The following is a 23,941-nucleotide window of genomic DNA, read 5'->3' as shown; positions in this document are numbered from 1 at the left end:
CTCATGGGCCCAGTTGCTCCGCGGCATGTGGGATCTTCCCAGACCAGGGCTCGAACCCGTGTCTCCTGCATTGGCAGGCAGATTCTCAACCACTGCGCCACCAGGGAAGCCCTAGATGTTGCTTTGATGGCATTTTGTAGATGTAATTAATATTTACAAACAGCTGAAATTGTTACAGAACCAAACTTGGGTCCACTTTTCTGCACGCAGTAAAGCCAATCTACTGACACTGGGTTGTGGTGAAGGAAAGGGCAGCATTTATTGCAGGGCACCAAGCAAGGCATCCAGGGCAGCTAGAGCTTAAAAGACCCGAACTCCCTGAAGACTTTCAGGTAAAGGTTTTTAAAGACAGGGTGAAGGATGGGGTTTGTGGGATGTGTGGACATTCTTCTGATTGGATGTTGGCGAAGTATAGTAATCGGGAGTCAGCATTATCAACCTTCTGGTTCCAACTGGTCTGGGGGTCTATGTGTTTGTGGGAAGCATACAATTAACTTCTTCCACATGGTGGAGGTTTCAGTATCTGCAAAACAGCTCAAAGGACATGGCCTCAGAATATTATCTATAGTCCTTTATGAAGAACTAAAGGTCCTTGACTTTGTTTAATGGCTAACGTATTATTATTTTGTCTTGCTTGACTGTTTTCCTCTCTTTCTTCATTTTCTCATTTCTCTGATTACATTTATTCTTTGACTAAAGTTTTTCTACAGAGAAAAGGCAGACAGAGGACATGGGTGGGGTCAATTCTGGGAAGGCCTCATACAGTCCTGCTCAGTTCCATAATGTGAGCGGGCCTCATCCAAACAGTTGAAGTCCTTAAGAACTAAAACTCAGGCTTCTCCAAAAAGAAGGAATTCTGCCTCAAGACTAACATAGAAATCCTGCCTGAGTTCCCAAGTTGCCAGCCTGTTTGACAGATTGCACTCTTGCCAGGCTTCACAATTGCATGGGCCAATTTCTTAAAATAGGGCTCTCTCTCTCCCTCTCTCTCTCTCTCTCTCTCTCCCTCTCTCTCTCTTTTTCTGTTCTCTGGAGAACCCTGACTGATACACCTATAGCCCAGCAATGTCTTTTTATAGTTATTACATATGAACAACTTGCTGAGTAAAAAATTCCTGGGCCACAAATTTCAGCCTCTCTGTGTTAGCCCAAGTTTGTGCGCCCAACACACAGTGAGGCCAGACAAACCAAAACATCAGAGTTTGGAGCAGAGAAAGGTTTATTGCAGGGCCATGAAAGGAGACAGGTGACTCATGCCCCCAAAGACCCCAAACTCCCTGAAGGGATTCAGCAAAGCATTTTTAAAGGCCAGATGAAGGAGGGTGTGTCACAGGGTATGTGATCAGCTCCTGCACAATTCTCTTTTTTGTTGACAGTAACAAGAAAGTGTCACAGGGGTTAACTTTATTAATCCTTAGGCACCAGTAGGTCTGAGGGCTACGTGCTCATGCTCATCAAGTAGTTAACATCTTCCATTTGATGGGAGGTTTTCACAACCGTAAAACAACTCAGGAATATGCCTTAGATACTGTTATCTAGGTACTTCAGAGAGGAGTTAAAGCAGAGGGTATGGGGAAAGGACCTGCACTGGGAAGGTCCCACAGGGTCCTGCTCAGTTACATGTGACCTTTCAACCTTTGGTGTTGGGGAGCAGCAGTAAGGGAGCCTAGCATTTGCTCTTTTGTGGGTAATTTGATATTTAGGACTGGATGCTTGTAGGATTTTTTTTTTCTCTAAGAGTTAGAAGTTTTTGCCAAGAAATCTTTAATTTTGGGTTTTTCCCACTTATATTCCTTGGAACTCAAGTGAGCATTTTCAATCTTGGATCTGTCTTTAGCTAAGGAAATTTTTTTCCATTGACATATTTCCTTGATTCTAAACTGACATCAGTTGAAAATGTACACCACGGAAAAAACAAGTGTTTTGGGTGGTGGTGGGGAATGGCAGGCAAATTATAAGATATGAGATGCATCTTAATTTCATAAAGATAAAAATGAGGGAAAATTTGTAACTCATTTGTTTTGATCTTTCCTTTAAGATTTCCCCATGTTTAAGTTTTCCATTCTCCATCCTCTGTTTGTGTCATATTCTCTCTATCATTTTCATGTCATTTGTCTTTTTTCTGTATTCTCAGATTTGCACAGTGTGTCATTTATTCATGTCTCTACATCATTAAGTAAGCTCTTTACTGCCTTTTAATGTGATTTTAAGTTCAACATTTGTAAAGTTATTTAAGTCCTTTAAAGGATTTAAATCTTTTGCAATCTTGTACATTTCTGCTGTTCTCATCCTTGGGTGTCTTTGCATAATTATCTGTAATCTCATCAGGATTTTTGTTCCCTGGCACTTAAAAGCCCTGTCTTTATGTATGCTTTCAAGAATACCACACAGTTTCTGGAAAGTTTCTTCAAGACACTGCTGGTGATTATTTTCAGAGTTAGCCTTGTCTTCTGCCTCTTCTGGATATGCTGCTCCCATTTCTTAGTCTGGCTCTACTTTTTCCATAGGCCCTCTCTTTCCCCCTTTCCTGGCTGGCTTGATTTCATCTTTTCCACAGGCAGTCTGCATGTTTCTAACTACTCATTTTGGGGGGTAGTTAATTCCCCTCTCAGAATCACAGCTAGGGTTATGGTTGTTATGTAGGCTCCTAGTCTAATTCTCCATTTTTAGCAGCTTCCCCCCTCCCCATGTACTTCCCTCTCCCACAGCCACTTACCCTTATATTTTCACCATCTAGTTCTCTGGACCTCTAAGGCAATACCTACATATAACCCACATACCCCAACATGAACTGCTTTCAGGGCACTTCCTCTCCCAGTGGTCTCAAAATTATTTCCCAGAAAGTAAAAAATTATTTTGACAGATGGCAGCTAGCAGCTAACAGCTAAGCTGAAGCAAAGTGTTCCCAAATGAATATAAACAACTTTCACAGACTATAAACAATAATCAGACAAGGCCACTCTGAGACCATGCCTGAAACAAGGCGGAGACAAAGCCATACCACAGCCACAAAAATAAACATTTTTCTTTTCTTGCTGATAGGAGTAATTGCTGTTGCTTTACCAATGACAGCTCTCTAGCACTGCTTCAATTCTTCTACTTACCAAATAAAAATTACCAAGATACCCAATCACCAAATTACCCACACTTTCCAAAAGTACTGGCCCAAGAACTGGTCTTCACTTCCGGACACACTCAGTCCAAACCTAACACCCAACTTCCTTCAACCCTCCTAAGAATCACTCAGTACAAGTCCAAAACCTAGAATAAATGCCTCTTAACAAGGCATCTCATGGATTCCATTGTGTGCTCTCTCCCTGGCTGCAACAAGCTAAATATACCTAAATTCATTTGACCAGGTACATTCCTGGTAGTCTTTGGTTGGTCAGTTTCAACAACCTGAAAGACAAGTCATTTCTTCAGCAATGGATGTACAATTTAAAATATTTTTATGTATTAATAAGGGCTAATTACCAGTATGAATAAAAAAATGTTGACTACCATAGTTGCAGCCATCAAGCTACTGCAGCCATCCCCAGGGGTGCACCCTGAGGGGGCTCAGAATGGAAAAGAACAGGATACTGGCCCTAGATATCTAAGGTGCAAATCAAAGGGATGATTTCTATGAGACCAGACTCTTGCTTCTTTCTGTACACACAAAAGTGCTAAATTCATTAACTTGAGATATCTGGTTTTCTTTATTTAACAGTGATCTTTTGATGTTCTAACTACCCGGTCTTTGTAGCAAAAACCCCTATATATCCTGGTTCCTCACTTACCTCTTTGAAGCAATCCCTCAGAGCTATTCTGAGAAGCTATCTTCCAGGCTTGAAGTCCTTAGAAAATCTGCCAAATAAAACATAATTCTTAACTTTTAGGTTGTGCTTTTTTTTTTTTTTCAGTCAACAGCAGCAATCCACCTACTAGTAATCTGGTGTCATACTAGAGTGTTCTGAGGAATTTGGTGTTCTTCTCTGAAATATGGCTAACACATTAATAGTTTAAAAGTTCTGCCCATGTGTACATCAGAAACAATCTTTGTTCTCTGCAGTTTAGTATTAGGCATGATTAAGAGCTAGGTGACTCTGCTTCAGAATTGGCTTGGCTGCCTGGTTGTTGGGGTGCCTCAGCTCTCTTTTACCTCCTTTATCTTCCAGTATGCTAACTCGGGCTTGTTCTCACTTCCTGTTTATTGGCCAAAGCAAGACATGAGACAAGCCCCAGTATTCAGAATGGGTGGAGACTACAAAGTTACAGGGCAAAGGGTATGGGTACAGAGTGGCTATTAATTAAAGCCATTAATGTTATGGTTTAACTTCTCAGTGTCTTGTCTGTAAAATAGAGAAAATAATACTTATAGAATTTTGTCATGAGTTTAAATATGTTACAAAAAAATGAGCTAATACATGTAAAATATTAAGACTAGTGCCTGGAAACTAGTGGGCACTATATAAATATTTGCTTATTATTATTGTCTTGAGTTGGTTGTTGCTTCATATTAAGGGACTTCTTGCTTTGAGTTATACATTTTTCTTGGTTTTATTTAATTATCTATGTGTTTTTGTGTTGCTTTGTTAATATTTTTATCAATAATGCTTTCAGCCTACATTTTTCATAATCAGAGCTGAAGATATGTATTAACTTGTATAAAATCATCCATTTTCTTATTACTAAAACAGATGTGTGTGTAATTTCCATTGAATTTTCTTTCTCAGTGTCACTTTATTAGATGGACTTCTCATAAATTTGTGTTATTTGAGTAACTTGCAACAAAATCTCAAGGTATGTGTAATAAAATTACTAAGTTATTTTTAAGTGCCTAAAGCATAATTTTATAACGTATCACAAAAATAAGTTCACATTACAACTTTAGGTGGTTTTTCCCTCTGCAGTGTTTGGTAGAGTCCTCCACTGACAAGTGGGATTCAGAGAGATAAATTGGCCAAGGGACCTGTGAAAGGAACAACTTGGAATTGTACAGTGAACAACCTGTGTGACTATACACAACAGCCCTGGGATTGCAACTCAGTCTAAGTAAACTATGGTCAAAAATTTGGAGAACTGCCCATTGAGAGCAACCTCCAATGTCATGCTCACTGTGCTATATCTCCAAGGGGTTCATTTTATTGGTTTGTCTTTTGTTTTTCATAATGCAAGGTAAATACTGCTAACACACAGACCAAAACACTCTTTTGGATTTGTTTGCCTCTCAGTGAGACTTACTTGCATTTCATGGTGCTTGGCCAACTCCAACCAGCTTTACTAGGTACACCTCCTGTGATGCTCACCATAGCTGGCAGGGTTATCACCAGACACACCAGACTTTGAATGGCACGGGCAAGGTCAGGCAGTAGTACATTTTAGCATGCCAACTCAGACCCAGCTTCTAACTTCAGGCCTGCATACCACCTACCGTACTCTATTCTCTCTTTTTAAAAAACTGCAAGAAGGAAGGAAAGAGGAAAGCAGAACATTGAGTTCAACAACAGGCTAGTTCTAAAGATAAAATTGCTGTTTGGGGACTGTTGGGATGCAAATTTTAAACCTCCCAAAACAAGCCACTTAGATTTACTGTTAGGTAAGAAGAAAAGCCTTTAAAATTGGTTTTCAAATAGAGAGAGTGTTTTTTCTTCATCCTCATAAGTGCAAAAGTGACTAAACACTATACACTTTTTCGATCTTTCCCAAATGATATCACCTTTAATGGAGAACCAAGCATGGAAAATTTCAGCTCAAAAGAATCACTCTCTAAAACCATGGAGCAATTTTTTAAAGAAAAAAATGTGGAAAGAAAATGTATGTGTAGCCAGAGGTAGTAACACTGGTTGGTCTGACATGGTTGAGGAACGGGCTGTTTTGAATAAATACATTTCTAACTAAAGCATTATCTATTAATGTTTTTCATGGAAATTCATCTGTTTTTATTGTTAACTCCTTAAAATAATACAGTGCAAATATTTTTTAAGGAATATTTAAATAAATTTGGGGACCACAATTTTATCTTTATCATACAAATGGAAAAGAAATATGAGTGATGGAATTCCAGAGATTTGGAATGTTTTTTAAAAGTCTTTATATATGATAGAAATGTTTAGGCCAACTTTATACTTCCTAAAATAAATAGCCAATTTTTTAAAAATAGAGTTTTTCTCAAAAAAATTAGAAAATACTGATACAGAGTAGAAAATAAAAAACACTTATGGCCAACTACCAGAGATAACCAGTGTTACTGTATTTGTTTTTATCCCTAACATCTTTGTGTGTGTGTGTACACAACTTTAACTTTAATTGTTCTTACAAAAATAAGATTATATTTTGCAGATTTTTCATAACTTTATTTTCACTTAATAATATACTGCATAACTCGAAACTTCAACATTGCTTCCAAATAAACCCAGGTCCCAAAACTATATGTTTTCCCCCACAACTGTGACTGTCCTGTTTTACGCTCTCTGATGAGTTCAACTGATCATTTTATTCTGCCTCATTGATCTTTCCAACTATCATTACACCAAGAGCAAAGTATTTAAATTACTGATTTTTTTTATATTGCCTTAATTTGTAGGTTAAATGAAATCTTCATAACTCTTTTTTTTCCTGGCTATTCTTTTCAAATATTCCTCTAAAAAACTTTAGATCATTTTACTGAGGTCTAAAGCAAAAAAATTTTTTTGATTGGAGAGATGTTAAATTTATAGGTTAATTCTGGGGAGAACTGGCATTCTTATAACATTATCTTCCTATCCTGGAACATTATATATCTCTTCCTTTATTAAATTTTTCTTTTTATATCCCTTGGTAATGTTTTGTAGATATATTTGTTTGTAGATGCTGCCTATTTTTGGCAAATTTTCTATGGAGTATTTAACAGTTTGCTTTTATGAAATGTTTTTATTACATTTTCTTTGATTTTTAAATAAGATATGCACATAATTTTGATAGGGACAGAGTAAAGGGACAAAGTAGGTAATTAAATAGTTAACCTTACTAGAGGATTATAAGTTCAGGAAAAAGCATGGGAGACCCTTGTAAGTTAATGAAAGCAAGCTTACTTAACCACAAAACCAAGCAGTCTTGCTTAGCAACAAAACCATGCAACAGGAGCATGAAACATGCCCCCAAACCAATAAAACAACAGTGGAATAAGACCCACATCCTGCCCAGTGATCTCAGTAAGTTAATGATTCCTAGGACATGCTCCTCTAGGCACAATAAAAACAAAAATATAAGGAAAGGGTGACATTATACTGAAACTTGAGATGATTTACCATTTTTAACATATGTTACTACATTTTTGCTCATTTCCATCATGCCATGACAGTCCTGTCTTGACCCTGTAGGGACAAGAAAACCCCCCTGCCTGACGTGGAGGAGGAGCTGATGATGCAAGCTTGATGTCTACTCAAGAATGAGGAAGAAGGTGGTCCTCTCCTCCTCCCCACTTTTCCTTTGATTATAAAACTGTAGCCCGCTAAGTTCTTGGTGTGTGGCACCCTCTCACCCACCCACGTGTAAGCCTCACAAACGTCCTATTCTAATAAATCACTTCTTATCTATCACTTTGCCTCTCACTGAATTCTTTCTGTGCTGAGACATAAAGAACTGTAGCTCCTCAGAGCCCCAGAGACGCTTTTCTGTTGTTTCAGCTGGCAACCATGAAGGGATAGTGGTAAGATAAGAAGGATAGGGGTTGGGTCCTAGAGGGGTCGTGGGACACTATGAGCCAGGAGTACCGGGGAGGACACTCTGCCAATGTCTGCCCCTTTAAGCAGGCCGATCAACCTCGAATGCTTTGGGGCTCTGATTGTATACCTAGGTACAGACCAGTGGAATGATTGTATGGATGTATAAAGACAGGGAGCCAGAGGAATGGTGGCAATCAGCTTGGGTTACCATAGAAATGTTGTATGAATGTTTAGAGACAAGGAAGGGATCTTTTTGCTGGTGCAGGAGACAAAGGCAATGGTATGTGAAAAGAAAGAAATTTTACTTGCTTCTGACAGGATTTAACAATCTATACTCTTCTTCTTAATTCTGAGATTTTCCTCCTCTATTCTATGTCTATTCCTGTTAAAACACAAGTCTGTAAACTTAACTATTCCAACTGTTATTTATAAACTGACAAGTTTTGCATTGCAATGCTTGTTTAATGAATAAGTTTTAAAATGGAACTATGAGATTGCTGACTGTCTGGATATATGTAAGTCTTATGTGTTTTTGTCTTTAGATAGTATTGCTGAGGTTAATTTATAAATAAGCTCTATTTAATTGGCTTTTAAAAAGTAAGCACTAACAAATTAAATATTTCTAAATATAAGAGAAACTAAGCTAAATGGATTTCAAGTTCATGTGATCTGAAAAATATTTAATATTAAATTAATACCTTGTATTAAAGCTAAAGTTTGCTGTTTAAGTTTATTAATTAATACAGACATGTCTTTAGAGTCATCAACATTAATTATGATATTTTATTGTACTTGAGTTTACTAAAAGTCAATAAGTTCATATTATATCTGTTGTAAAATTTGTCAGCAAGAAAATTAACCCCTCATTGTCAGACTTCTGCCATTCTGATGTCCTTGTAGCATGGCAATAGTCTGCTCTGAAATGAGAGAAATGAAGATTGATAAACAATAGCTACAAATTAAACAGTCAGGGCTATGAGAAATCCAAAACAGCAGCTTGGCTTTTCCTGGTGCCCTGGCAAAGCCCATCTTTTATTTAATGGTCTAAAGCCTTTCTTGGCTACAAGGCTGATGCCCTCACAGTGAAAAAAATAGTTTTGAAATGTGTTTTTCACTTGGGTTATACTTTCTGCAATGTTTAGTGATCAAGGCACCCACTTTACTAGACAAACTATATGAGCTAATTTGACCAATGAACCAGACTTATTTTATAAACAAATTAATCTTAATTTGGCTACAGTTGGTAAAAATCAGGGTAATTTTAGAGAAAAAGAAATTATATTTTTTGTGGCTTTTTAAAAAAATACATCTTTATTGGAGTATAATTGCTTCACAATGCTGTGTTAGTTTCTGTAGTACAACAAAGTGAATCAGCCATATGCATACATATATCCCCATATCCCCTCCCTCTTGCATCTCCCTCCCACCCTCTCTATCCCATCCCTCTAGATCATCGCAAAACACCAAGCTGATCTCCCTGTGCTATGCTGCTGTTTCCCACTAGCTATCTATTTTACATTTGGTAGCGTGTATGTGTCGATGCTACTCTCACTTTGCCCCAGCTTCCCCCGTCCCTGCCCCCGTGTCCTCAAGTCCATTCTCTATGTCTATGTCTTTATTCCTGTCCTGCCACTAAGCTCATCAGTACCTTTTTTCCCCCATATATATGTGTTAACATATGGTATTTGTTTTTCTCTTTCTGACTTACTTCACTCTGTATGACAGACTCTATGTCCATCCACCTCATTACAAATAACTCAATTTTGTTTCTTTTTATGGCTGAGTAATATTCCATTGTAATATATGTGCCACATCTTCTTTATCCATTCATCTGTCAATGGACATTTTGGTTGCTTCCATGTCCTGGCTATTGTAAATAGTGCTGCAATGAACATTGTGATACATGTCTCTTTTTGAATTATGGTTTCCTCAGGGTATATGCCCAGTAGTGGGATTGCTGGGTCGTATGATAGCTCTATTTTTAGTTTTTTAAGGAACCTCCATACTGTTCTCCATAGTGGTTGTATCAGTTTAAATTCCCACAAACAGTGAAGGAGGGTTCCCTTTTCACCACACCCTCTCCAGTATTTATTGTTTGTATATTTTTTGATGAAGGCCATTCTGACTGGTGTGAGGTGATACCTCAATGTAGTTTTGTGTGTCTAATAAGTAGGGAGGTTGAGCAGCTTTTCATGTGCCTCTTGGCCATTTGTATGTCTTCTTTGGTGAAATGTCTATTTAGGTTTTCCACCCATTTTTTAATTTGGTTGTTTGTATTTTTGAAACTGAGCTCCATGAGCTGTTTGTATATTTTGGAGATTAATCCTTGTCCATTGTTTCATTTGCAAATATTTTCTCCCACTCTGAGGGTTGTCTTTTTGTCTTGTTTATGGTTTCCTATGCTGTGCAAAAGCTTTTGAGTTTAATTAGGTACCATTTGTTTATTTCTGTTTTTATTTTCATTACTCTAGGAGGTGGGTCAAAAAATATCTTGCTGTGGTTTATGTCAAAGAGTGCTTTTCCTATGTTGTCCTCTAAGAGTTTTATAGTGTCCAGTCTTACATTTAAGCCTTGAATCCATTTGGAATTTATTTTTGTGTATGGTGTTAGGTAGTGTTCTAATTCATTCTTTTACATGTAGCTGTCCAGTTTTCCCAGCACCACTTATTGAAGAGGCTGTCTTTTCTCCATTGTATGTTCTTGCCTCCTTTGTCATAAATTACATGACCAGAGGAGTGTGGGTTTATCTCTGGGCTTTGTGTCCTGTTCCATTGGTCTATATTTCTATTTTTGTGCCAGTACCATACTGTCTTGATTACTGTAGCTTTGTAGTATAATTTGAATTGGGGAGTCTGATTCCTCCAACTCCGTTTTTCTTTCTCAAGATTGCTTTGCTATTGGGGGTCTTTGTGTTTCCATACCAATTGTAAAATTTTTTGTTCTAATTCTGTGAAGAATGCAATTGGTAGTTTAATAGGGATTGTATTGAATCTGTAGATTGCTTTGGGTAGTATAGGCATTTTCACAATATTGATTCTTCCAATCGAAGAACATGGTATATTTCTCCATCTGTTTTTGTCATCTTTGATTTCTTTCATTAGTGTTTTATAGTTGTCTGAGTACAAGTCTTTTGCCTCCTTAGGTAGGTTTATTCCTCGGTATTTTATTCTTTCTGTTGTGATGGTAAATGGGATTGTTTCCTGAATTTCTCTTTCTAATTTTTCATTGTTAGTGTATAGGAATGCAAGAGATTTCTGTGCATTAATTTCGTATCCTGCAACCTTACCAAATTCATTGATTAGTTCTAGTAGTTTTCTGGTGACATCTTTAGGATTTTCTATGTATACTATCATGTCATCTGCAAACAATGCCAGTTTTACTTCTTCTTTTCCGATTTATATCCCTTTTATTTCTTTTTCTTCTCTGATTTCCAAGGCTAGGACTTCCAAAACTATGTTGAATAAGAGTGGCGAGAGTGGACATCCTTGTCTTGTTCCTGATCTTAGTGGAAGTGTTTTCAGTTTTTCACCATTGAGTATGATGTTTGCTGTTGGTTTGTCATATAAGGCCTTTATTATGTTGAGGTATGTTCTCTCTATGCCCATTTTCTGGAGAGTTTTTTTCGTAAATGGGTTTTGAATTTTGTCAGAATATTTTCTGCATCTACTGAGATGATCATACGGTTTTTATTCCTTAATTTGTTAATATGTTGTAACACATCAATTGATTTGCATATATTGAAGAATCCTTGCATTCCTGGGATAAATCCCACTTGATCATTGTGTCTGATCCTTTTAATATGTTGTTGGATTCAGTTTGCTAGTATTTTGTTCAGGATTTTTGCATCTATGTTCATCAGTGATATTGGTCTGCAATTTTCTTTTTTTGTGATATCTTTTTCTGGTTTTGGTATCAGGATGATGGTGGTTTCGTAGAATGAATTTGGGAGTGTTCCTCCCCCTGCAATTTTTTGGAAGAGTTTGAGAAGGATCAGTGTTAGCTCTTCTCTAAATATTTGATAGAATTCACCTGTGAAGCCATCTGGTGCTAGAAGTTTCTTTGTTGGAAGATTTTAATTACAGTTTCAATTTCATTACTTGTGATAGGTCTCTTTATATTTTCTAATTCTTCCTGGTTCAGTCTTGGAAAATTCTACCTTTCCATGAATTTGTCCATTTCTTCGTGATGTCCAATTTTTTGGCATATAGTTGTTTTTAGTAGTCTCTTATAATCCTTTGTATTTCTGTGACTTCAGTTGTGATTTCTCCTTTTTCATTTCAAATTTTATTGATTTGCATCCTCTCCCTTTTTTTCTTGATGAGTCTGGCTAAGGGTTTATCAATTTTCTTTATCTTCTCAAAGAACCAACTTTATTTTTATTGATCATTGCTATTGTTTTCTTCATTTCTATTTCATTTATTTCTGCTCTGATCTTTATGATTTCTTTCCTTCTACTGAGTTTGGGTTTTCTTTGTTCTTTTTCTAGTTGCTTTAAGTGTAGGGTTAGATTGTTTATTTGAGAGTTTTCTTGTTTCTTCAGGTGAGATTGAATTGCTATAAACTTCCCTCTTAGAACTGATTTTGCTGAGTCCCATAGGTTTTGGGTCATTGTGTTTTTGTTGTCATTTGTGTCTATGTATTTTTTAAGTTTCTTCTTTGATTTCTTCAGTGATCTCTGGCTTATTTAGTAGTGCACTGTTTAGCCTCCAAGTATTTGTGCCTTTTACAGTTTTTTTTCCGTGTAATCAACTTCCAATCTCATAGCATTGTGGTCAGAAAAGATGTTTGATACGATGTCAATTTTCTTAAATTTTCCAAGGCTTGATTTGTGACCCAAGATGTGATCTATCCTGGAGAATGTTCCATGAGCACTTGAGAAGAAAGTGTATTCTGTCACTTTCGGGTGGAATGTCCTATAAGTATCAACTAAATCTATCTGGTCTATTGTGTCATTTAACACTTGTGTTTCCTTATTTATATTCTGTTTGGAAGATCTGTCCATTGGTGTAATTGGGGTGCTAAAGTCCCCTACTATTATTGTGTTACTGTCGATTTCCCCTTTCATGGTTGTTAGCGTTTGCCTTATGTATTGAGGTGCTCCTACATTTGCTGCATAAACATTTAAATGGTTATCTTCTTCTTGGATTGATCCCTTGATCATTATGTAGTGTCCTTCCTTACGTCTTGTAACAGTCTTTATTTTAAAGTCATTTTATCTGATATGAGTATTGCTACTCCAGCTGTCTTTTGATTTCCATTTGCATGGAATATCTTTTTCTATCCCTTCACTTTCAGTCTGTATGTGTCTGAAGCGGGTCTCTTGTAGACAGCATATATATGGGTCTTGTTTTTGTATCCATTCAGCCAGTCTGTGTCTTTTGGTTGGAACATTTAATCCATTTACATTCAAAGTTATTAACGATATGTATGTTCCTATTACCATTTTCTTAATTGTTTTCAGTTTGTTTTTGTGGGTCTTTTTCTTCTCCTGTTTTTCCCGCCTAGAGAAGTTCCTTTAACATTTGTTGTAAAGCTGGTTTGGTGGTGCTGAATTCTCTTAGCTTTTGCTTGTCTGTAAAGCTTTTGATTTCTCTATCGAATCTGAATGAGATCCTTGCTAGGTAGAGTAACCTTGGTTGTAGGTTTTTCTCTTTCATCACTTTAAATATATCCTGCCACTCCCTCCTGGCTTGCAGAGTTTCTGCTGAAAAATCAGCTGATAACTTTATGGGGATTCCTTTGTATGTTATTTTTTGCTTTTCCCTTGCAGGCTTTAATATTTTTCCTTTGAATTTAATTTTTGTCAGTTTGATTAATACGTGTCTTGGTGTGTTTCTCCTAGGATTTATCCTGTATGAGACTCTCTGTGCTTCCTGGACTTGGGTGGCTATTTCTTTTCCCATGTTAAGGAAGTTTTCAACCATAATCTCTTCAAATATTTTCTCAAACCCTTTCTTTTCCTCTTCTTCTTCTGGGACCCTTATAATTCGAATGTTGGTGTGTTTAGTGTTGTCCCAGAGGTCTCTGAGGTTGTCTTCAATTCTTTTCATTCTTTTTTCTTTATTCTGCTCCTTGGCAGTTATTTCCTCCATTCTGTCTTCCAGCTTATTTATTCATTCTTCTGCCTCAGTTATTCTCTTATTGATTCCTTGTAGCTTATTTTTCATTTCAGTTATTGTGTTGTTCATCTCTGTTTGTTTGTTCTTTAGTTCTTCTAGATCTTTGTTAAACATTTCTTGTATTTTCTCAATCCATGCCTCCATTCTATTTCCAAGATTCTGCATCATTTTTACTATCATTACTTTGAATTGTTTTTCAGGTAGGTTGCCTATTTCCTCTTCATTTATTTGGTCTTGTAGGTTTTTACTTTGCTCCTTCATTTGTGACTCTTTTTTGTCATGTCATTTTTTTTTTTTGATGGGTAAGGTTGTGTTCCTGCCTTACTGTTTGTTTGCCCTGAGGCTTTCAACATGTGAGTTTGTTGGCTGTTGTGTAGAGCTGGGTCTTGGTGCTGAGATGAGGACCTCCAGGTGACCTCACTCTGGTTAATATTCCCTGGGGTCTGAGGTTCTCTGTTAGTCCAGTGGTTCAGACTAAGAGCTCTCACTGCAGGAGCTTCAGCCCGAGCCCTGGGTCATGAACCAAGATCCCACAAGCTGCATGGGGTGGCAAAAAAAAAAAAAAAAGAGGAGAATAATAACAAAGAGCAAGAAATAAATTTAGACTAGGAAACTAACAGATATGTTAGAAAGAATATAAAAATAAAAATATAGATGAAACAACAACTGGAAGGTAAAACAGAACCACAAGTGTAAAAAAGAGGAGAAAAAAAAAGAAAGGTGGAAAAGGCCTTGGCTGTGTAGGGCGGGACCTAGGCAGGAGCAGGGTTTGGGCAGTGGGTGGGGCCTATGCTTAGCACCCACAGGGCTGGAAAAGGCCCTTGTGGGGAGGGGTTAGGCTTAGGCTCAATGGAACAGAAGGGGCCCAGGCGTATCTCTGGTCTCAGAGGGTACAGGACCCGGCCTGGGAGCCCAACAGACTTCCCGGGCCTGAGTGGGTTGAGCAAATGCCCTCTGCTCCACTCCTGCTCCTCTGGTCCCAGAGGGCCCCTCCCACCTGCCTCTCCTGTTCTCCCTTGGCCTCCCTCCTATGCTTCCAGGACCAACACCACCCAGAGGGGGCCTCTGAGGGTACAGGACCTGGCCTGAGAGCCAGGCAGCCTTCCCAGGCCAATTGGACAGGGGAAACTCTCAGTGCACTCTCCCCTGATCCAAACCCCCAAAGGTCCCTCCAGGCATGGAAACCCCTCCCCCCCCAGCCACCCCTCAGGGGTGCCTGTCCTGTCCGGCCCCCACTTCTCCTCCACTCCCAGTCCCCCCACATCCTACCGGTTTGCTTAGGGGTTCCTCCCATCTCCTTGGGCTTTGAGGTCTCCCACCAGCGTCCGGCAGGTGCCCGAGTTGTGGGGAGATGTGAACTCTGTCTTCCCATGTCACCATCTTGACTCCACCTTTTCTCAAAATTATGTTTTAATAGACATTAAGTTTTAGTTTTGCTACTTGAGGTCCATATTTGTTGTTTAAAACTCAGTTTTCAAATAGCTCTTTGTTGTTATGTTATATTATTAAAAAAGATAATGAAGCTATTAAAACTTAATTGAATTATTAAGAAGATATTCTAAGCTTGTTTCTAAAGCTGATCACTGTAATCTATCTTTGAATGAAAATTAGATGCCCATAATCTATAACCAGAGGATTATACATATTAGAAAAAAAATCATTTAAAGGACTGTGTCCAACTTAGATAAAAGGTCTCTTATCAGGTACTCTGAAGTACATCATGCCCAAGAAAACTGAAGGGAATCAAATTCCAAGACTTAAGATACTTTTCCCCTAATTACTAAAAGTGCCCAAAGGAGGACTTCCTGAGCCCTGATGTCAGTCTTCCCCTCCCTCCGAACCTTACAAGTGTTGACCCTTTATTTTCAACTTACAGCCAGACCAGTTCCCACTCATTGTCACCACCACTGGGACACCTTCTGTGCTATTCCTTTGCAGCAACTTTGCGGGCATTAACACCTAGTTGGGAGACTACTTTGGAAGGGATAACATCTAAATCTGTAAGTAAAAATCTTGATTAAATTGCATGGTGGATTTTGACATGGGAACAAAACTTTTGGATAGCTAACTATTACTCCAGTGGAAGCCACAGTATCCATGGAAATGGCTGCTCCAACAAGGGCTATCTCACAGGCGGGAGCCCTTTCTCCAGCCGAGTCTACTTTCCACGGGAAAATGCACCAAAGTGTGAGGAGAGACCTCTGCTATATTCAGGAGCTCCTTTGTACCCCAAGTTACCCATTTTCAGCCCATCTAGCCCACAGCAGTGAAAGTTACCAACCAACTGCCCCCATGGTTTTGTCTCTGAGAGAAATTTCTGATGGAAATCAAGGAACAATAAGAGTTCAAGTGCTCTTTTCAATGTCCAATAGAAGTCTGGCAGAGGATAAGTTGGGAAGTTTTCCTGAGGATTCTGAATTTTCACAGTTTACCCAGTTGATGAGATCTTTTGATTTCACCTGGGGGGATTTCCATATCTTATCCCACTGCTGCACCCCTGAAAAAGAATAGCATATAATACTGGTAGCCAGAATCCATGCTGATCAAGTGGCAGCCCAAGCCCAAGTGGGCCATACTCTACACCAGGTGGGGAATAACACTGTCCCCAAGGCAGATCCACCGTGGAATTACCAGATAAATTCTATTGATAGGGATAGATGGGACCATATGATTAATTGTTTAATAAAGTCTATGAAAAAATTTAGATTAAAACCCAACAATTATGAAAAAGTAAAAAAAATCCAACTGGGACCAGATGAAAATCCTGCAGTTTTTCAAGGGAAATTAGTGGAAGCTTTCAGAAAGTATACAAATATGTATCCCTCCTCCCCCAAGGGACAAGCCCTTTTGGCTATGCATTTCATAGCCCAGTCTGCCCCAGAAATCAGGCGCAAAATTCAAAAAGTAACTGCTGGTCCTCAGACCTCTATGAGTGATTTGCTCCAATTGACATATTTGGTTTTCAATAATAAGTATAAGGCCCTAAAGGCTGAACACACCAAGAAAAATATACAAAAGGCCCAAATGATGGCAGTGCCGTTGTCCCCAGAGACCACTCAAGGGGAGGCCAGGCTTTCCAGATCATTCTGGCCATGGTGGACCACATGGTCCATGGGTACCCAGACAAAACCAGTTTACCCTGTGTGGACAAAAGGGAGACTGGAGGAAATGTTGTGATTGATGCACCCTTTACAAACAGCTAACATTGGCAGTGGGAATGCCCCAGATGCCAGAGAGTGACGGTGGCCCCTCAGCTATTGGTGATTTCACAATCAGAAGACTGAGGGGGCCCTTGGCCAAAAGTGGCTCTGCCTAGAGATACCACATACATAATTAATGTCAAGCCTCAGGTGGTCATTGATGTGGTGGGCCATTTGATAGAACTTGTCACAGACACTGGTGCAAAATTTTCTGTCTTAACCCAAAGGATTGGAAGCCTTAACAACCATAAGGAATATGTAATGGGAGTGTCAAGAAAGAGACAGGGGCACACTTTCTTGGAACCCATTTTGTGCAACATCAGTGGCCAGTTGTTTCTACATCCCTTCCTGTTTGTACCTGACTGTCCTCTCTCTTTAATGGAAGGGACTTATTAACTAAATTAGGGGCCACTCTGTTTCTTGAGGGACAAGGAAGCCACCCTTATCACCAAAAGATATAAAAAGAAAATAAAGAAGAACAGATTAAATCTATAACTGAGACAAAAGACTAAATAGACCCTGAAGATGAAACATTGACATTCCAGGCCTAGCCAAAAACAAACAGATTGAGGCCTTAAGTGACCGTCTTCCAGATTTGGAAACTGTTTTGGAAAAATTGTTTGGACCTCCAAAATCATGATTATAATCTTTTTAAATGACTCTTCTAATGCTTATTACTGTATTTTTTTAAATTTATATCTTTTTGTAGACTCATCCTCTGACGCTTAACATGCAAGAGGGCTAAAAAGATGATGCTGAGCAAAGTGACATTGGTTTACAGTTCTCCCAGCAGAGAAGGGACAGTCAGCCAGGTGTTTTAATCCTTCCCCAGCCAGGTCTATGTCCCATCTCAGCAGGAAGCAGTTAGTGATAGGTTGTCACCCCTTAGCTTAGCAACAAAACCATGCAACAAAAGCATGAAACATGTCCCCAAACCAATAAAACAATGGTGGAATAAGACCCACATCTTGCCCAGTGAGCTCAGTAAGTTAATATTTCCTAGGACATGCTCCTCTGGGCATACTAAAAGCAAAAATATAATGAAAGGGTGACATTATACTGAAACTTGAGGTGATTTACCATTTTTAGTATATGTTACTGCCTTTTTGCTCATTTCCATTGTGCCATGACAGTCCTGGATTGAACATATAGGGACAAGAAAACTCCCCAATCTGACATGGAGGAAGAGCTGATGATGGAAGTTTGATATTTACTCAAGAATTAGGAAGAAGGTGGTCTTCTCCCCTTCCCCACTCTTCCTTTGATTATAAAACTGTAGCCCATTAAGTTCTCGGGGCATGGCACCCTCTCACCCACCCATGTGTAAGCCTCACATGTGTCCTATTCTAATAAATCACATCTTATCTATCACTTTGCCTCTCACTGAATTCTTTCTGCACTGAGACATAAAGAACCAGAGCTCTCAGAGCCCCCAGAGATGCATTTCTGTGGTTTCAATTTTAGAAGAATATATCAATAGTTCCCTCACTAGACCTTCAGTCCTACTCCCCAGGAGCAAAATCTTTTAAGTTTGCAGTTCTTATGGAGCTAAACTCTATAAATCAGAATAACTTATTTTAAAATTCTTGATATATTAACTTTGAACTACGTTTATTAACTGACACTGCCAACTCTTTTATCCACCCAACATTTGATCAACATATTACTTTTAGTTTATGAACCATTTAAGTTTGCTTGTTATTCTTTCTTGCTGCCCTCCACCTTTCTTACTGAGTTATATGTTACTTCTTATTGATTGTAGAAATTCTTTATATATTTTAGATACTAATCCTCTATAGCTTAGATGAGTTACAAATATCTCAGCTTTTGACTGTTTTTTTCACTCTATAGTGAAGCAAATATAGTCTTTTCAATGAAGAGTGCTGAAACAACTGGACATCCACATGCAAAAAAAATGAATGTAGACACAGACTTTAGGCTGTTCAGAAAGATTAACTTCAAATAGATCATGGACCTAAACATAAAATGCAAAACTATAAAACTCCTAGAAAATAACATAGGAGATAATCTAGATGACCTTAGGTTTGGTGATGACTTTTTAGATACAACACCAGGGCATGATCCATGAAAGAAAGAAATGATGAGCTAAATTTCATTAAAATTAAAATTTTCTGTCTGCAAAAGACAGAATCAAGATAATCAGAAGACAAGCCACAGACTAGGAGAAAATATTTGCAAATAAATCTGATAAAGGACTGTTATCCAAATATAAAAAAGACATTTAAGACTAAACAATATGAAAACCACTTTATTAAAAAAGGTCCAAAGAACTTAAAAAGACACCTCACCAAAGAAGATATACAGATGAAAAATAAGCTTATGAATATATGCTCCATATCATATGTCATCAGGAAAATAAAAATGAAAATAACAATGAGATACCACTACACATCTATCAGAATGGCCAAAATCCAAAACACTGACAACACCAAATCCTGGCAAGAATGTAGAGTAGTGGAAACTTTCATTCACTGCCAGTTGAATGCAGAATGGTATAGCCATTTTGGAAGACAGTGTGACAGTTTCTTACAAAAGTAATATTCTTCCCATATGTTCCAGCAGTCAGGTTTCTTGGTATTTACCCAATAAAGGTGAAAACTTAAGTCTACACAAAAACCTGCACACAGATGTTTATAGCAGCTTTATTCATAGTTGCCAGAACTTGGAAGAAACCAAGATGTCTTTCAGTAGGTGAATGAATAATTAAACGGTGGCACATCCCAACAATGGAATATTATTCAGTGCTAAAAAGAATGAGATATCAAGACATGAAAAGACATGGAGGAAACTTAAATGTATATTACTAAGTGACAGAGCATATCTGAAAAGGCTACATACAGTATGATTCCAACTACATGATTTTCCAGGAAAAGTAGAACTATGGAGACAGTGAAAGAATCAGTGGTTGCCAAGGATTATAGGGGAGAGAGGGGTGAATAGGTGGAGCACAAAGGACTTGTGAAATTACTCTATAATGCCATAATTTATGGTGGATATATGTCTTTACACATTTGTCAAAACTCACAGAATGTAAAACAAGAATGAGCCCTATGGAAACTAAGGACTCTGGGTGATAATAATGTGTCGATGTAGGTTCATCATCAATGTAGGTAATATGCAGGTACCTTTCTGATATGGGAACTTGATATTGGGGGAGGCTGCACATAGGAGCAGGAGGTAAGTGGGAGAGCTCCATAATTTCCACTCAGTTGTACTGGGAACCTAAAGCTGTTATAAAAATTAAAGTCTATTAAAAAAACAAACAAACAAAAACACTGGACAGAGTCCTGTTAAGGTCTGTCTCCCAGAGGCCCATCCTGCCTGTCCCAAAAGAGGCAACCTTTAAACCTAAGTAAAGAAGTCAGGCTCCCTCTGGCTGGATCCCCCCACAAACAACAGCACCAAAAAGTCTTTCCTGGCTTCTTTGATGGTCACAAACACCCTGCATGTGAGCATCTCATATGTCACAGAACATCTGCTGAAATGCAAAGGCCCCAGGGAGAGAGGCTCATATTCATTATCCCACTCTGTGAATGAGTTAGAGCCTCTTTTGAGAGCAGGAAACAGGGACAGAGACACAAGACACCTTAACAGAGGCTTCAGACCCAGGACACAGGGCACCCAGCACAGTAAACCTTTGACTAACCAAGATTTATTCTCTAGGTTTTGGCCCACCACAATTGCCCAGTAAGGCACTGATCTCCATGTCTCAGATCTGCACATTTACACTGGCTTTCTGTGGAAATGCTTTATTCTTATGTGGGGATTATGGGCAGCATGCCAGCCGGTACAAGGCCAAGTTTGGGGAATACATAGCCTTTTTGTAATTTTAAAGCCACACTCCATAAGGGCTGTCTACTCTGATCATGTGTAGCTGGTTCCAAGTTCCCCCCACTCACTCCACCCACACTGTGAAGACAGAGGTTGCCATTAGGGATGAGAGGGATGGGAAAAGTTATCAAAGTCCCTGGAGAGAAGAAGGGGTTAGGAGTTAAGGAAGAAAAAAGCAAATAAGAAAGGAAATGGATCTTTCCTGCTGTAAGTCCTATTGGAAGATATGTGAGAACCAAATTCAGAATTCCATGGAGCTCATTCCATGTGCATTAGGGTGTGAACAGTTGCCACCCCCAGACCTCAACCTGAGTTAGACTTGTTTTTTCTGGCTCAGAACCCCCAGCCCATTTTGCCAGCCACCCCCAAGTCTGAACTTGCAAAGAGTGGGCTCAAATTCTATCTTTGGAATTTATCCCTCTCCCTCACCACTAAAAATAAACCATCCCAGCTGTGCAATGTGGTTTGTGACAGACCCTCCCACCAGTGAAAGTAGAGATGATCTATTGAGTGTGACATGGCTCCCCAGCCACTGCCTCATAACTCTCTCCTGCCCATAACCCACTTCTCTCTATCCAAGCCTTCTTGGAAACACTTGATTTCAGGAAAAAGTCATGAGGGTCTTAAGTCATGTGCAGTATGAAATGGTAAAGATGGCCCTTTGGTGCCACCTAGAATTTGAGATTCAAAAATATGAATGACCAGAGAGGAATAAAAAGCCAGAATCAGTGAGAGACACCAGGATAGTCTTTTCTCTAGGAACAAGGAAAAAAGGCCATTATGACTTGGATGGAAACAAAGGAAAGAAATTAATTGTGACCTTGAATTATGCTCATGAGTTCTTCCAGTGGTCAACTGTACTAAGCAAGAACTACTTGAGTACATGTGATTCATTTCTGTAAATTTATTCTGACCTGAGCAGAATAAAGAGCAGATCCAAGTTAAATATTTCATGTGAACAGTCCAAGAATAGGAAATGAGAAAAAAGAAAAGAAGAAAGGAAACCCTTTATTAGACAAATTGCAATGCATATTCAACCAACATTCATGGAGTGCCAATGATAAATCAGGCACTATGCTCCAGATATTTTCATGTCCACTAATAACCCCCGCCCCACTCTGCTATTCAAACTCATGTCATCTTGAGTACCACTTCCTCTGCAAGGAGACTACTGGTCCACTTATGCATGCAAAGTTTTCCTGAGTGGAGTTTCCTCCTAACATGCAAGACCCTACCATGCCTGACTCCAAAGGAATGAATTTCTCAAGGTGATACAGCCCTACGTAGACTGGGTAGCAGAGATATCTGGGACAGCAGTCTTCCTGTAACTGTCTATAAGTCCTACATAGGAAGAGCAGGGTGGCCTGTTTCAACCCATCTCTCTGGGGGAGCTTATCTAAGTTCATATCTTCCATGATCTGATAGTGTCTACTATGGACAAGACAGCAATTGGGCTCTCAAGAGTCTGAACCATTATCTCTCTTGCTCCCAATCCTGACTCTAAGAGCAGCCCAAAGTGTGGTTTGGGAGGCTGTGAGCACCTCACAGGGTAAGGATGGACCTCATATTGTCTTTCTCCAAACCTCTTTTTTCCATGTCCAGACAGACCTCCCTGGGGGAATGACAACTCCCCACAACCTCTCCATATTGCAAAGACAATGAGATCTAGATTCTGGCCTTCCAGAGCCCCCTCCCAGCTCCAGGGGCCCTGGTCTTAATTGCTGGGACTTGATGAATGAGTTTGATTTTCTTCTTGTAAGATTTTCTAAAATTTTATATTATAAGCTTGGAACTTCACTCTATATTTAACCTCATTTGATCTTGGTGAGCTTTCAGTTTTAGGCGTTGTGTTGGGCTGTAGTTTCCATGGGAAAAAAGTCCCCTCACTTCTCCTTTGCCTGCCCAGGGACAAGAAAGCCAATTGTTGGGAAACATCATTCCCACCCCTGGCACCAGGTTACTTTCCAATCCTAAAAGTCTCCACTAGAATCAGCCCCTGCCCAGTCCTCATGGCAATGCTGGAGCAAGGCTCCTGTGAACTGATTAATGTTTCTTGGGCCAAACAGGTTCCTCAGCGACAGTTTTTACCCATTAACTCACTTGGGGTTTTAGACAAATCCTGTGGGCAGGACAATTCTTTTGCAGCCTACCACCCACAGACTATACATCCCACCACTGAAATTCAGGTCCTATTTTTAGTGTGAGCTCAATACTGTAAAGTGCAATTGTTCATAAACCTATGTGGATCTCCCCAGGCCTGAGTGAGGCCAGTGAGCAGGAAATACAAAGGGAAGAAATAGTTTGGTTGCATCATCAGCTGCAGACTCTTCCTCCTAAGCTTCCTTCTGGGTGGGCGGAGATGTGAACTGGGACCTTTTGGAAATAATCCAGGGTAGATCCAGGTAATTGGTTAGGGCTTCAGAGACAAGTTGTATCTGGGTAGCAAGGAAAGGGCATGAGGGAACAGAATTCTTTAATTTTACACCTATCACGTGCTAGGAACTACAAATGCATTACTTATCTCTGAAAACAGCCCCATTTTATACACATGACAAAATAAGTCTCAAAGAGTCAAAAATTTCCCTGTGGGGTCAGGTGGTGGATCCAGGTTTAAAGACAGATCAGACCCAACCCAGGTACTTGTTCCAAGTGTTGTGCCTTATGGTGAATGAACTCATGGTGAAGCCTCAGCAAAGCTATTGGTATGCCCATCTTTGTCCCCAGGGCTCCAAACCTCCCTTTTCTTTATCTGAGACATTGTCTAGAAGTTGAGATCTCACAACGTAATGGTCATTGGTCCTGAACATGTGGGAGAGCATTTCAAACCCATGACAGATGAGAGAAGTTAGAGCCTCCATTATTTCTCTGCACATCTCTCTCCCGATCACTGCTCTGAGCAACTGGAGAGGCCCTAGTCCCTTCTGAGCCTAAACTACCCATTTCTAGGGCCTTCAGGGACATCTAGAACTAAACCAGCTTGTGCCTGAGTCAAGGCATTTGAGGATTTGCAATCATGTCTCCCATCCTTGTAAAATTTGGAATCCATAAAGGAGCAACTCTCTCCCTGCCCTAGACTAGGCTCCTT

General features: G+C 39.2%; 1 long non-coding RNA gene across 1 annotated transcript in view; it reads left to right on the top strand.

The window, feature by feature from the left end:
- The window catches only part of LOC309646009, a 102,673-nt gene that overhangs the window by 10,800 nt on the left and 67,932 nt on the right, over positions 1–23,941 (top strand). The window contains exon 2 of the long non-coding RNA XR_014255165.1: positions 110–7,965. This is a non-coding gene — a long non-coding RNA (uncharacterized lncRNA). The remainder of the gene's footprint in view (positions 1–109; positions 7,966–23,941) is intronic.

Source organism: Balaenoptera physalus, assembly GCF_965194825.1.
Source record: "Balaenoptera physalus genome assembly, chromosome: 16".
Taxonomy (NCBI): Eukaryota; Metazoa; Chordata; class Mammalia; order Artiodactyla; family Balaenopteridae; genus Balaenoptera; species Balaenoptera physalus.
The sequence above is the reverse complement of the archived record's forward strand: the minus strand, read 5'-3'. Positions and strand labels throughout refer to the sequence as shown.